Source organism: Canis aureus, chromosome 33 (assembly GCF_053574225.1).
Source record: "Canis aureus isolate CA01 chromosome 33, VMU_Caureus_v.1.0, whole genome shotgun sequence".
In the NCBI taxonomy this organism is placed as follows: Eukaryota; Metazoa; Chordata; class Mammalia; order Carnivora; family Canidae; genus Canis; species Canis aureus.
Window position 1 is genome coordinate 37202778 of NC_135643.1, and position 12614 is coordinate 37215391.

General features: G+C 33.2%; 1 pseudogene; it reads left to right on the forward strand.

Moving 5' to 3' along the window:
- Positions 1 to 2173: 2173 nt before the first annotated feature.
- Positions 2174 to 2580, forward strand: LOC144303983 (large ribosomal subunit protein eL34 pseudogene; annotated as a pseudogene).
- Positions 2581 to 12614: the final 10034 nt, after the last annotated feature.

Sequence of the window (12614 nt, forward strand, 5' to 3'; positions counted from 1 at the left end):
ATGATCCTGGAGTCCTGAGATTCCAGTGTAGGGCTCCCTGATCAGCAGGGAATCTACTTCTCCCTCTGCTCCTCACCCACCCCCACCCCAGCTGATGTTCTCTCTCTCTCTCTCTCTCAAATAAACAAAAATCTTAATTTTAAAAAAAAAAGAATTATTTCACCTGTGCAATTTTAATGCACACTAATAACCAGTGAAACATATTTCTCAAGCATGTAAAAAGTTTCATACACTTTGTCTTCAATTTTAAGACAAATTTAAGGTGCTAATTTAAGGTGCTTTTTCCTTACAATTTGTCAAAACAGACTATTAGTGTTAACCAAGTTACATCACATTTAAATTAATACTGACAGCTTAATACATGAATATATTCATATGCAAAGAACACAATAGTCAAATCAAATACAGAAGTTATTATACAAAGTTTTATAGAAAGGAAATCACATTGAGTGCATTTTAACCTAATTGAGACTGATTTTAAATTACTTTTATTTTAAAGGTATATTTAATCTTCCAAGAATAACTTTTGTTTATATGAAATTAAGAGCCTTTTGAATATTTTTTCTTTTCCTCCTTTTTTTTCTTTTTCATCTTATTTTTTTAAGATTTTATTTATTTATTCATGAGAGACACAGAGAGAGAGAGAGGCAGAGACACAGGCAAAGGGAGAAGCAGGCCCCATGCAGGGAGCTTGACGTGGGACTCGATCCCGGGACCCTAGGATCACACCCTGAGCCAAAGGCAGACGCTAAACCGCTGAGCCAACAAGGGATCCCCTCTTTTTCATCTTGTAATTTTAATCTACTAAGTGGATGAATTTCTGTCTGGCAAGATTTCATTATCTTCTGCTTTGATTAGAAATCATTCCAATTTGTAGCATTTTCTTTACTCCTTTGAAAGGACTTCAATCTCTGTTGGTTTAATAAATGTGTTAATATATGTTACAAGAGTAAAACTCTAAGTAAGGAGATTCGAGTATGTTCTTTTGAGGAGGAAGTATGTTATCTTACTTTTTTAAGTATACATTAGCAACTTCTAAAAAGAGAGGATATCTAGAATTTTTGAATGATTCTTAATAGTCAATAACAGTCATTTTCATTACATTTAACAATATTTAACAATTTTTATTGAGTGGCCAGTATGTAAAAAATTCTAAGACCACCACTGAGGGTATGTCAAATAAGGCACATACCCTCATGATGCTAATACCCAAAAACTAAACAATTACAACTAAGGATTATAACTATTCTGATGGTCAGTAGTATGAGACAGCTTGAAGGTGATTTGAACTATGCATTTAAAGAATCAGTGACAAAAAAATAAAGAATCAGTGAATGAACTCTGAGAAAATGATATATAAGACAATTCTTTAGGATAAATGTGATTCCTTCAGGTAATGTGTATGAATATTGGGCCCAAAGAATATGAAATATATCACAGATTTCTCTACAGTATTAATAATTCAATTTTATTAACCATCACTGTTTATTTTCTGTGATTTCCCTATTCATATAGTCTACTCATTTTTCTTTTTTATTTGTCTTTTGCCTATTCCATAATAATTTGCTGATGTTGCTCATATGTGAAAGGTTATATGTATATTGGTTAAGAGCAAGAATTTGGAATCTGGAAAGCTAATTTCATCTAAATCTCAAATCCCATGTGCAATCTCTGTGACATTGGACATGCTCTCTCAATGGATGCTTCAATTTCCTCATCCATAAAATAAGATAAATAATGGTATCAATCACATGGGGGAGATATGATGATAAAATGAATATGTAGAATGCATAAAACAAAATTGTACATGGTAAGCTCTTTATAATAGTTTGTTATTGTATCATTATGAATTAAATATTGATGTTAGTGTACATCTCTAACAGCAATCTAAAAGCTATCAAGCATTCACTATGCATTTCAATGCCTTCATTGTGAATCTCACTTTCCCAAATTGAAACTCTATTTCTAATCACCTTTTCCACTAGCTTATAGACATGTGACTTAGATTCTGCCAATATGATGCAGCTGTATGAGTATGTCACATCAGCAAACAAGCCTGGAATAACAGGGTACCAAAATTGCTATAGCACACAGGAACAAAGCCAATGAATTTATGAGGTTGGCAATAGTGGTGGCCTTTGCTTTTCTAGGGATATCTATAGAGGCAATCTGAATGGTCCGGTGTTTGACATACTGTCATAAGCTACCCTCCAATAAAGCCTATAACAAAAATAGGCTGTTGCTAACCCCTGGTAATAGAACTTTTTACCTTTATACCAAGAGGTTTGAGAAAGCACCAAAATCTGCATGTAACATGTTTCCAGGCTTACTTCAAAGGATTTATGCTATAAAAGCTAAAGTTCTTTTGAGTATTTTTAAAATGAAAACAAAACAAAACAAAACAAAAAACATGTCAGTAGGGTCTATGGTGGTTCGATATGTGCTAAATGTGTCCCTGACCAGAACAAATGTGCTTTCCTTACTGAGGAACAGAAAATTGTGAAAGTGCTAAAGGCACAGCACAGAGTTAGAAAGCTAAATAATAAAGTGAAGCCTATTTTTAGTAATAAAACAATTTAAAAACTAAAAATAAAATAATAAATAATTATTATGGCCCTTTCCACATAGCAACTAAAACAATAGGGTCAGCATATTAGTTAACCACCTAGTTCTCTGGGGTGATCTGAGAGTTGTTTCTGGGGGCTTATTAATATTTCTTAATAAACACTTCCTGCTTAAACCTGTGGGGATGTAGTTTACTGACTTAGAGTGGGGAGAAAGACCAACATAGTAATTGACTTCAGAAGTGATTCAGGCATCTAGCCCTTAAAAAAATGGGAATTTGAAATTGGTCATCTTATCTTATTGAGTTTCAGATCAGAAAACAAACAATCAGGATCAGAGGAGGAATGTTAATGCTGGTATTACATGGCACATAATGACAAACACTGACTTAGCTTATCACTGTGGCCACTTGGAATAAAGTGCATTTTAAAAGTAAGTTTTTCCCTGCACAATGAAGGAAACCATCAACAAATTTAAAAAGGCAACCTACTGAATGGGAGAACATATTTGCAAATAATATAGTTGATAAGGGGTTAATACCCAAAATATATAAAGAACTTACACAGCTCAATACCAAACAATCTAATAAAAAATAGCCAGAAGACCTGAGTAGGTATTTTTCCAAAGAAGATATATAGATGGCAAATAAACATGGAAAATGTTCAACATCACTAATCATATCAGGGAAATATGAATCAAAACCACAATGAGATATCACCTCACACCTGTCAGAATTGCTAAAATCAAAAAGACAAGAAATAATAAGTGTTGGTGATGACATGAAGATAAAGGAACCCTCATATACTGTTTGTTGGAATGCAAATTGGTGCAGCCACTGTGGAAAATAGTATAGAAGTAACTCAAAAAATTAAAAATAGAAATACTGTACAGTCTAGTAATTTCACTACTAGATATTTACCCAAAGGAATGAAAATAGTAATTTGAAGAGATATATCCTCTCTGTATTAATCGTAGCATTATCTATAATAGCTAGGCTATGAAAACAACCTAGGTGTCCATAGATGAATGAATTAAGAAGCTATATATATATATTTATATTTATATGTATAAAATAACAAACAATATATATAAAAATGAAATATTACTCAGCCTTAAAATGTAATGGCATCTTGTCATTAGCAAAAACATGGATGAACTTTGAAGGCAAGAGGCTAAATTAAATAAATCTGTCAAAAAAAAGGCAAATACCATATGATTTCATTCATATGTGGTATTTAAGAAACAAAATAAATTGAGGCACATAGCTGGCTCAGTTGATAGAACATGCGACTCTTGATCTTGAGGCTGTGAGTTTGAGCCTCACATTGAGGTGTAGAGATTATTTAAAATCTTTAGAAAAGAAACTGAACAAAGGAAGAAGAGTAAAACATAAAATAGACAAATACAGGAGACAAACTGGTGATTGACAGAAGGGAGATAGGTGGAGGGATGAATAAAAGAGATAAAGGGGATGAAGAGAACACTTACTGTTATAAGCACCAATATATAGAATTGTTGAAGCATCATACTGTAACTTGAAACTAATATAACTCTGTATGTTAATTATGGTCAATTTAAAAAACTAAAAAAGTAGTTTCTGAGTGATATTCCAAAAAAAGGTAAGCCTGAAGGGGTTCAGTGATTACTATTTACACCGTTTTGATGAGTATCAAAAGTACCAGGGCTCTTTTGTATGTAGCTGCTTCTAGCATTGCTGGAGAGTTTAAAAAATAATTTAACAGCTCAAAGTTTTATATTCTTTACTTCAACCATTATCAGGTAACTAAAAGATTCCTATGACATGTTTTTTAATTTTTTTCTGTTATTTAGCAACTGAGCTGTTTAGCAACACAGAAACTGAAGCTGTTATTACAAAATTTCACTATAGGAAGAATGCACAGCTGTGTTAGGCTTCCTTCTGCATGTATTTATTCATTCAACAGATATTTATAGCCAACCACATGAAAAGCACTAAAATAGATGCTGCAGTATAGGAACAAAAGAAATAAAGTCTCTACCTTCAAGGATCTTACATTCTATTGAGGGAGAAAGAAAATAAGCAGATACAAGATAGCAGGTATTAAAAGGAAAAAAAAGAGAGAGAGAGACTGGGCTAAAGAAACTAGAAAGTGATGAGGTGGTATATTACAGAAAATGACCAGAGAATGCCCTGTGATCGTTTGGGTTCTTCAAGATGGGTCAGATGAGCAAGAGATTTATTGTGGAAAATGCCTGCGAAGGATCAAGGAGCAGAGCCAACAAGGTACAGTGAGATCTCAGGCCATCTTATAATACAGAGGAAGAAAACTTGAGTATGTGGAATCTCAGACCTCAGTTGAGTTTTAAACGACTTTGACAAGGAGGTTTTCAAGACAAAGTCACCTGTTTAATTAAAGGAGTTTCTCATTCTACAGGAATGGGCTTGCATTCATTACTCCTATTAGAGGCAGTAAGTGGCTCTGAGCAGCCTTCAGGAAGCACAGCTTTGATTCAACATGATAATGGAACTGGTTGGGGGCATCCATTATGCTTCCAAGGGCACAAAAGTGGAGTACCATATTTTCATGTCTACCACGTCTCTTTAATAAGATAGTATTAGAGGAGAGAGCCTGAAGAAAGTTAGTCATCAACAAACACCAAATCCCCCCTGTGATAGATAATTTGGGTATTATTTTGTGTGTTAATCTATGCATTTATTAATTTAATTATTCATTCATTTATTAAGATACTATTTATAGAGCTAACCTGACAAGCAGATCAATAAACGATTAGTCCAGAAATTCTTAAACTCAAGATTATTGTTGCTATGCTTCTAAGGGCATAAGAAAATACAAAAGATATTTTTTTCCTAATATTGTCTCACCTTCTTCAACATACACACTGATTGCCTAGGAGTTCAAAGTACTCCTACAAAACTTCAAAAATAGAGGAAGTTAAAATCCTAATTTTTTCTCAAAAAAATGTTTGTTTTTAAATGAAAGTAAATACTTTCAATCATATAAATACCAGTTTCTTGTCTGTGGCTATGCTTTTAGAGAAGACACATTTATACAGAATAAGTGTGGATTTTCTCTACCCGATGAGGAATGAAATATTTGACTTAGTTTTCCAAGTAGAATAAAGCCTTTTAAATATTGTGGGCAAATTTTTACTCTATTTATTATCTAATTAGCATCACAAAATATCAGTTACATTCTATCAGTATGACAGAAACACAAAATTGCAATCTTGCTGTGTAGATACTGTCATTTCTTTATATTGTTAACAGAGATCACTGAAATGAGTGAACTTGAAATTTTCTCAGGATTTTCATGACCTAAAAATCTCCATACCTTTCTGTTAATTCTTGCTTCCTATTTCTTTGAAACTGAAATTCTAGCTGCTTGTGAAATATACCATTTAGGCAGCTATTAATAAAATAATCAGGTGTTTGAGTGGCTCAGTCAGTTGACCCTGATTTCAGCTCAAGTCATAATCTCAGGATCAAGAGATGCAACCCTGTGGCAGGTTCCACACTTAGTAGTGGGGAGTTGGCTTGAGATTCTCTCCCTGCCCCTCATTGCTCACCCAACCCTACCCCATCATCTCCCCACACACAAGTGCACTCTCCACCCCCCTCAAATAAATAAATAATCCTTTAAAAAAGCGATCAGTCCAAAAGATACTTTTTGGTTATCAAAGCAAGCTTTCTAAAAACTGTGCCTGAATAATAATTGTCCCATAAGCACAATTATAGACTGGCTCCCTCAATACACATTTTTACTCTGATAATCTCAGAATTGCCAGTGATAACAGAAGATCTCTGCTCTAACAAAATCATAGTTGATACTTAGTGTTTTCCATCAACAATAAATTAACTAGAAAGATAAATCCAAAGAGGCATAAAACACTCTGCTTTCAACACAAAGAAAATCAATACTAATCTGATCTGGTCAAGAAGTAAAAGCATATGTTATTTATCACTCAACCCTCTTTCAAATTTACTCTTTCTAGACTAAGATTTTTGACATTGTCATTTGATGATTATGTTTAGTTAGAAGAAAGAAGAATCACATATTGGACAAGTTCATTCTCAAACTAGTAATTTTTACAACTAAGTATATTTTTTTTAATTTTTGTAAGGTTTTATTTATTTATTCATGAGAAACACACATAGAGAGGCAGAGACATAGGCAGAGGGAGAAGCAGGCTCCCTGCAGTGAGCCCAATGTGGGACTCGATCAAAAGGCAGACGCCCAATCACTGAGCCACGCAGGTGCCCACTAAAACTGTATTTTAAAGAAAATTCAATCAAATAAAAAAAGTCTCCTAGAATATCTATCACATGCATTGTTAGTAATTGTTCTCCTTTCCAGATTTTTATTTAATTCATTGATATAAATACTGATTAAACAACTACTATATGCTAACAGGATTATAGGTGCCAGGGTTACTACAGTAAATTAAACAGACAATTCTATGTTCCCACAGAGCTTATATCTTGATGCTTTTTGGTCCTGACCATTTAAGTGACAAGGAGGCCCCCATTCTTGAATTGCTCTTTCCCACTTCTAATAATGCCATGTTAGTGTTCTTAGATTCTTATTCTGGAATTTTGAACACTCTTGGAACACACCAATCAGTTTCACCACAAAGCCCTAGATTTCAATCTGCATTAATTTCTCAATGCTGGTGAAGCTTCTTTTACTTTTTAGTTGATTTTGTACTGCATTCCAATAAATTGTTTATGTAAACATTTCCAGGCTTCTCTAATTCCCATTTTTACATAATCACACCTTTATCAACAGATGATATATCCTGCTCAGAATAAAGACTAGTAATTGGGAAGACAGGTAGAAAGACATTTGTTTGTGCCTTCTTCAATTTCTTTTAGCAAAGTCTTCATTTTCATTTGCACAGATCTTTTATCTCCTTGGTTAAATTTATTCCTAAGTATTTTATTGTTTTTGATGTTATTGTGATTAGGATAGTTTCTTTAGTCCTTCTTTTGGTGCTCCATAATTAGTGTAAGAGAATGCCACTGATTTCTGTGGGTTGATTTTGTAACCTGCCACATTGATTGATTCTAATATTTTTTTGAATGACTCTGGGATTTTTCTATACATAAGATTATATTATCAGCAAGTAGCAACAGTTTTACTTTTTCCTTCCCAATTTGGATGCCTTTTATTTCTTTGTCTTGCCTAAATCTTCCAGTTGAGACTTCTCATAGTATTTTGAATAGAACTGGTGAGAATGGGTAAGCTTGTCTTATTCCTGATCTCAGAGGAAGTCGCTTTTCATTTTTTCTCCTTTAAGTATGTTAGCTCAGGTTTATCATATATCCCCTTTATTATTTTGAGATATGTTCATCCTATATACAATCTGTTGGGAGATTTTAATGAAAGGCTGTTGCATATTTGTTGTCAATTTTTTTCTTCATCTTGATGATTATGTGACTTTTATTGTTTGTTTTATTGATGTGATGAATTATATTTATTGATTTGTGTGTGCTGAGTCATCCTTGCATTCCAGAGATAAATCCCACTTGGTCATGATGTATAATCCTTTCAATGTGTTCTTGAATATGGTTTGCTACTATTTTATCGAGACTTTTTGTTTTATTTCTTAGGGATTTTGGTCTATAGTTTTCTAGTAGTATCCTTCTGGTTTTAATATCAAGGTAATGCTGGCTTTGTAGAATGAGTTTGGAAGTGGTACCTCTTCTACGATGTTTTTTGAAAGTGTTTGAGCAAGATTGGTGTTAATTCTTCTTCAAATGTTTCAGAGAATTCACCAATGAAACCATCTGACTATATAGTATGCTGTGTGGAGAGCTTTGGGATTATGACTGAATCTCTTGACTTGTTGCTGGTTTGTTAAACTTTTTATTTCTTCCTGATTCAGTCTTGGTCAGTTTTGTGTTTCTGGAAATATATCCATTTCTTCTAGATCACATAATTTGTTGGCATATAACTTGTTCATAGCAGCCTCTTACAATTCTCTGTATTTCTATAGTATCTGTTGTAATGTCTCCTCCTTTATCTCTAATTTTGTGCGTTTGAATCTTCCCTTTTTTTTTAGTCTAGTTAAAGACCTGTCAATTTTGTCTCTTAAAAAAAGTAGTTTTGGTTTTCTTTATCTTCTCCATTGTTTTTCTGATCCATGTTTATTTCTGCTTTGATTTTTGCTATTATCTTCCTTCTACTAATTTTAGGCTTAATTTGTTCTCCTTTTTCTAGTTCCTAGTAGTATAAAGTTAGGTTGCTTATTTGAGGTCTTTTTAATCTCCTAATATATGTGTTTATTGCTATAAACTTTCCTCTCGAACTGTTCTTGTTGTATCCCACAACATTTGGTATGTTGTATTTTCATTTTCATTTGTTTCAAGATACTTTACTTCACTTTTGATTTCTTCTTTGATCCATTTGATTTCTTTCGGGATCCATTGATCAAGTGTATAGTTTATTTTCCACATATTCTCAAATCTATTCATTTTTCTCTTGTTGATTTTTAATTTCATGCCACTGTGGTCAAAGAAGATAGTTGGTATGATTTCAATTTTCTTAAACCTGCTAAGGTTAGTTTTGTGGCCTGTTATATGATCTATTCTGAAAAATGTTGTATGTGTGTGAGAAGAATGCATATTCATTCAGTTGCTGGTGTATGGAATTTATACATATATATTCCTCTTAAGTCCACTTTTCTAAAGTGTGATTCAATCCCAACATTTCCTTGTTGATTTTCTGTCTGGACAATCTATCCATTGTTCATAGTACAGTGCTGTAGTCCCCTATTACTATTATATTATTATATATTTCTCCCTTAAGATCTGTTAGTATTTGCTCAATATGTTTTGGTGCTCACTGTTGGGAACACATTTATTTATGGCTATTATATCTTCCTGGCGTATTGACTGTTACATTACATTACAAAATGACCTTCTTTGTTTCTCGCTGCCATTGTTGACTTGAAGTCTATTTTGTCTAAGTATGCCTATACCTGCTTTCCTTTGATTACCAATTGCTTGGAGCATCATATTCCACTCCTTGGAACTGAGATGAGTCTTCTGAAGGCAGTATGTAACTAAAGGCTCATTCTTTAATCTATACAGCCACTCTATGCCTTTGGATTAATGAGTTCAATTTATTTATGTTTAGGGTGATAATTGATATATGAAGACTTACTACTGACATTTTATCTTTTATTTTCTGGTTTCTTGTACTTCCATTGTTTATTTTTCTTTTTGTCCCTGTTTATCTTTTTAGATTGGTGGTTTTTTATTATTTGTTCAGTTTTCCTTTTCTTGTGTTTTGTGTCTTTTGCTCTAGATTTTTGTTTTGTGGTTATCATGAGGTTAGTATAAAACATTTCATAGACCAAACAGTTCCTTTTTTGCTGATAGAAACTTATCTTTATTTGCCTATATAGGTCTCATCATTTTCCTCCTCCTCTTTCATATTTTTGTTGTCACAAATTATCCTTTTTTATGCTGTAAGTTTATTACCAAACTGGAGTAGCTATAGTTATTTTTAATACTTTTCCCCCTTATCCTTTATGCTGTAATTGTTTAACACTGTGTTCTAAATGAGCTTAAATTTTCTGATTCTGTTTGCCTATCACCTTACTCAAAGTCTTGTGTCATTTTGGGCTTCGTTTTTTTTTAGGTAGAAGAGCTCCTTTCAACATGTTTTGTAAGATAGATCTGGTGGTAGTAAACTCCCTCAGCTTTTGTTTGTCTAAGAAAGCTTTAATTTCTCATTCATATCTGAAGAATAACTTTGCTAGTTAGAGTATTCTTTGCTGCCAATTCTTATTTTTCAATACCTTGAATACATAATTCTACTGTCTTCTTCTGGCCTACAGAACTTCTGCTGATAGTCTGATGGGAATTTCTTGGTAGGTAACTTTCTCTTCTTTCTTTTTTTAATCCTGACTGCCTTTAGGATTTTTTCTTTATCATTGACTTTTGACAGCTTTTTTATAATTTATCTTGGAGAGGGTCTTTTTTCATTGAGATCATAAGTGATCTATTAACTTTACGGACTATTAACTTTATGGAAAGACTGTGTCTAGTTCCTTCCCCGGGTTTGGGAAGTTCTCAGCTTTTATTTCCTTAATAACCTCTCTAATACCTTCACTTTCTGGTATATCCATTATTTTTATGTAGGTTCTCATAATGGAGTCTGATAACTCTTGTAGGATTTCTTCACTTTTTAAAATATTTGTTCTATCTCCTTTTCCACATGAATCATTTCTAGATTTGATCCTACAGTGCACTTATTTTGGTCTCTTCCATCTGACCTGCTCTATTTCCAATGCTTTCTAATGTGTTATTCATCTCACGGAGTTCTTCAGCTGTAAAATTTGTTTGTTTCTTTTTCATAATTTCAATCTCCTTAGTAAACTACTCCTTCTCTACGTTTATTTTATTCCTGAATTTTCTTGTAGCTCATTGAATTTCTTTATAGAAGTTATTTTGAATTCTCAGATTGCAATCATCCCTGATTTGAGTTTGGTTGCTGGAGAATTCTTATTTTATTTTTGTAATAGATATTACCATGATTTTTCATGGTGTTTGATGATGCAACTCTGCCAGTGCATTTGAGGTAGTATATACCTTTTTCCCTAAGACAAAGTTTTGTTTACTTTGATTTTAACAGTTCAACAGTGTGGGAATAGAGGTCTTTCTTTTGTTTTCCAGCAGGTGATGCTATAGCACAAGTTTTTGGTGTCTCTTACCTGTGTTGACTTGTGGCTATGTTTGGGAGTGGGCTCTTTTTATCCTCTGCACCCCCTGCCAGAGGGCTCACCAGTTGTTGTTGCTTGTGCCTTTGGGGTTACATATGTGCTGCTTCCACTTTTCCCCTGGTTCCAGAACTGTTCCTACAGTTCTACTGCCTCCATTCAGTGCAATCCACTCACCTTCAGATATACAGTTGAATAGATCTCCCCAGTGACCTAGTGTGCTATAAAGAAGAAATTTTATTGGTTATAAATGTTTTATTGATTGTAAATTGAGGAGAAACCAAGGGAAGGAATCATTCTGTCATGATGGTAATGTCATTCATTCTTCCTTCTTAATCGATTGGTCTATTTGGTTTTTCAGTAAAGCATTCCTAGGAAAGTAGTCTATTAAAAGTGGAAACTACCCTGAGCTGAAAGAAGACTGGCTTAGGGTCTTTGTAAAGTTGTTGAGCGTCTATGAATATGTTTTTTTGATTTTCAAAATACAGGATAACCCTTCTAACAAAATCTTCTTATGAAAATTAAATTGGAAAAAAAAAAAGATTGAATTGGTATACACACACACACACACACACACACACACAGGAATACATTCTGTAAAAGGCCACAGGACATCAGGGAGGTACTTATGTTTTGAAAAAAAAAAAAAAGGCTTTTTTTTTTTTTTTTAACTACAGGCTTGCTTTTGTTCTACATTCTTCTCTACTATTCTCATCTGCTGAATTCTAAATTATTTTATCTTTTATTTAATCAGACTGAATGCATTACTCACACTTGAGAAGGAATCTGATACAATCTTTAAGGCTCTCCTAAGGAAATTATAATTAAGAAAAGGGTAGTTTTTGACTACAGAATTATGATTAAAATTCACATAAGAAAATTATCCTGAAATAACCCTCTGGGAGAAAAGAAGGCAATAAAATATTAACAAAGGCATTAATTTAGCAAAATTAGTGCTAAGTATGTCAACCAAAAAGTTGAGAAAATATTTGCAGATAAACTTCAATTATCTGCCTTTGAATAGTCAACTGTTTAGTGCATTTTTCTATATGAAATAGGAAAACGAAAAATAAATAAACTTGAATCCGTAATTTTGCCTAAGTGGATGTAGAAGACTTTTAGTCATTACAACTTTACCTTTTAGCCAAATATGCTAGTACTCTTTATTTTCAAAGATATAATCTAGAAAAACAATCTAAAGGATCAGTTGCCCTCACTGAACCAACCTATAGGAAAGCAACTCTGATTAGTTTGAAGGGACATCATTGTTGAAATGCATTGAAGAAAATGCCATTTTCTTCCACTTTGAGTGTGTGTATATA